The following is a 3499-nucleotide window of genomic DNA, read 5'->3' as shown; positions in this document are numbered from 1 at the left end:
GGGGCGGGGGAGGGGGGGGCTCGCCCTCCCGCCCCGTACGGCCCACGCGGGAGCATCCCCACGGCGGGCGGCACCGCGCGCTCTCCCCACAGAGTGGCGCGACGCTGGCGGGGCTGCCCGGGAGCCCATCCCCGGGGGTACGGGGCCGCCCCCACCCGCGGCAGGTAGAGAGGGCCGCGGGCCCCGAGCAGCGAGCCCTGCCCCAGCCACCCGCCACCGGGCTCGCTCCCGGTTTCATCCCGGGTGCCCCGCGAGGGCCGGCTGTGCGGGGGGCTGTGCGGGGGGCTGCGCCTCCCCGTGCGCTGTGCGGTCCAGGGTTGCTGAAAGGCTTCCACCGGCAGTCCCTGGAGCTGGGGTGTGCGGTCAGCCTCCCTCTGTTACTTGCCAAGGCCCAGCTCTTCAGTTCACATTCATCTCCCTTCTTCCTATGGGAGTGATTTTTTTTAATTTTTTTTTTTTTTATAATGGGGGGCGGATAGTCATTAGGTTTGCGGTCTTGCTAGGAAACAAATGTACCACGCTGTAACTACAATTTATTCTCATGTCTAGACCTGATGGAGAATGTGATACACAAACGGGATTTATCAGCTTCAGGAGTATATGCTGAAGAAGGCTCTTAGGGACTGTGGAAACTTTCGGGTCTTCCCTGGACTGACATCCACGACAACCTTGAAATGGGGCTGGGGAACCGGAAAAGAGTCAGTCGCTTACAACTGTAACAGGCTCGCTAGTGGCAAAACAGGCAGCTGGTCATAAAATGTCGTGGAGGAAAAGGAAATGCTCCAAAAATTCTGATTATTCACTCATTGTTGCACCCATGAAAATGGGCCACTTTCTGTGTCAGTATGTCAGCAGGCAGATAGGCGTGAAAAGCCGCCGGGGAGATCTGTGCTCCTTGCTGTGTTAGGAGACACTCTTCCCCCTCTCTGGGAGACGCAACTAAATTTTTTCCAAATTTGATTAATTCCCTGGGATTTCACAGGGGCCATGTGCTGCTTCACAAGCTCTTGCTGATCTTCCCCTTTCTAACTCTCCCCTACCTCCAGTGGGGAAATACTGCCTGGTGCTCTACCTAGGCATAATTTACAGAGGAGCCAACTGGTAAGCTCCTTTTGCAGACTTTACCCCAACTTCTATCACCTGAGGAACAAAGCTCACAAACTGTCCTAAACAGTACCCAGAGTGACTAGGTACAAGCTGTCTGCTCCTGCCTTTCTCTCTGCAGTTGGTGGGGATGAGCACATGGCTGCTCCTTCCTTACTAGGACCCTGGGGGAACTACTGTGCAAGACCATCCCAAATTTTTGAAACTGCAGGCTGTCATCAGCACTGAATTTCTCTCAGATTTCTTATGCCAAGAACACTGTAAAGACGATCTGGTTTTGTGCATCACTGCCATAGCATTTTGGATCGCTGTTTGGAAGCTGTGTACCCATGCCAATACTTACTCATCTTTATTAATTTGCAGATTAGATTCCTGAAAGATTTTCTGGTGATAAGTTTCTCGGTATAGGAACTGAAGACTGTGAATTACAGGCTTGCTTTTTTAGTTGAGTAAGTACTTGGAAAATATTCTTGCCTATAGTACCCTTGTCGTCAGAAATCCTCAGACAGTGGTTTGGAAACCAGTGGTCTAGGCTAGTACAATTAAAAAAACCCAAACATGGCACTGCAGAAGGAGGAACCACAAGGTGGCAATCTCTCTCCGTACTTCTACTGGCAAAATGAACCTCTGGCAAAAAAAATCTCGGACAGTGACTGTGTAAAGCTGCAGAGACGATTGGTCACATCTCGTATCTTCCAGAGTCACAGCAACATTCGTTTCGATGCCGGATTTTCTCCTCTGAATGCTTTTCCCTTTAGGATGAAACTCTCAGTCTTGAAGAGGTGGCACTGGAGGCTGTTCTTTGCTGGCTTTTCCATCCTTTGCCCCAAAATGGGCACCAGATGTTGCTTGTTAGATTGCTAACTACCAGTGCTGCTTGCATGCATGCTGGCAGAGCTACTGTGTGCTTGGAGAGGAAGTTTCCTCCTGCACTGGAGGCACTATCTGGTTCAGAGTATTGCTAACCTCATGTTATATTAATGTACAATGTAACAGTTGCATCAGGATCCTGCTTCATGCACTGAGATGCCTCAATGGGAGCAAAATAACCTGGATGTTAGGACTAGACAGTGACATGTAGGTTGAGTGTGGCATATGGTCTCGAGGGGACTGCAAAGCCTTAGCGACAATAGCTCCACTCCCCAAAAGATGTGGCCGCAGGGTGTAAAAACGCAGAAGAGAAGTAATGCTTAGTTTGGGGTGGAGCTGCCCTGTTCCTCCAATATCAAACACCATCTGTTGCGATGAGCTCCATCTCGATCAGGACATAGTTGTGTTCTTGCCAGATGTTAGCTTACATGTGCTACATGTAAAAGTAAACTGGTGCGAAAGCTGTGGTCTGATGTGCTTTCAGTAGGATTTGCCCTGCATAAGTGACGACGTGCTAGCCAACCTCTTGCTGAGAGGATGCACTCCAGAAGTTGCAGGTGTGTGGCTGGAGCGTGTTCAATGAGTCAGGATAGGAAATATCTTCCAAAGCTCCAAATAAGACAAAACAAACTGAGCTTTAGCACATGCTCAATTGATTGAGTCTTTGGCAAAGTATGACATGAATTTGCAAGGCTCTCACTGAGGCCTGTCCCGGCTGTATCCTGCTTGGCGAGTCCTTCAGCAAGCACAGCATAGCTGTCCTTGTTTTCTTCTTACGCTGAAGCCTCCTTCTTTTACCTGTTCTTCCCTTATGAGATTGCTCTTTGGTTAGGAATAATAATCTGCTTCCTGCCCACCAGGACTGCTCAGGTTCTGCTTTATACCTTGTCTGCCACCACTGAGCTCCTTCTGCAGTTTCTGTGTCGCAGCCTGCAAATTCCACGACCCCTGCCAGTGGTGACATCTCTGATCACGGCTGTCCTCTTCCAGCTCTGACTGTGCAGGTCCAGGCAGGACCTGGAGGAGGAGGGAAGTGTGGACATGGGGAGTTTTGTAAAGACCCCTCACATCACCTTGACTTAAGGTCTGAAGTCAGAGGCTGTGGATTGCAATTCTCTTCCTTCCTGGCTGATGGGAGTGCAGGGGGTCTGCTCTCTGCTGGTCCTCTAGAAAAGGGCCAGGAGCCACCAGGGGACTGCTAGTGGGGATAGAAATGTTAGCAATCCAAATCATGATGGGAAACAGGAGGAGTAAAGAAAATCTGGATTTTTTTTTTTTTCCCCAGAAAGAAAGAAATCTAGCAGGCACAAGGCTGGCTTCTCCTGGAACATGTGTGCAACGTGATTGTCACTAATGCTCTGTAGCCAGCTGAGAGAAGATACTTTCCCCAAGTAAGTGAAATAAGCACTGAGATGTGGGATATATGATAACTTCTGAGGCAGAAGGAATAAGACCCCAGGCAAAGGAGCTCCAAACAGTGCACTGTGTCTTTTTTTCCCCCCCCCCCCCCCCCTTTGCGTCCGGG

At 50.2% G+C, this 3499-nt stretch overlaps 1 protein-coding gene across 1 annotated transcript in view; it reads right to left on the bottom strand.

Annotated features, from left to right (window-relative positions):
• Positions 1–3499, bottom strand: part of CNNM1 (cyclin and CBS domain divalent metal cation transport mediator 1) — a 28787-nt gene that overhangs the window by 18441 nt on the left and 6847 nt on the right. The gene's annotated exons all lie outside the window — the stretch shown is intronic.

The sequence above is a fragment of the Haliaeetus leucocephalus genome, unplaced genomic scaffold (assembly GCF_000737465.1).
Source record: "Haliaeetus leucocephalus isolate CR32 unplaced genomic scaffold, Haliaeetus_leucocephalus-4.0 Scaffold184, whole genome shotgun sequence".
NCBI lineage: Eukaryota > Metazoa > Chordata > Aves > Accipitriformes > Accipitridae > Haliaeetus > Haliaeetus leucocephalus.
This window is presented reverse-complemented; position numbering and strand designations above follow the sequence as displayed.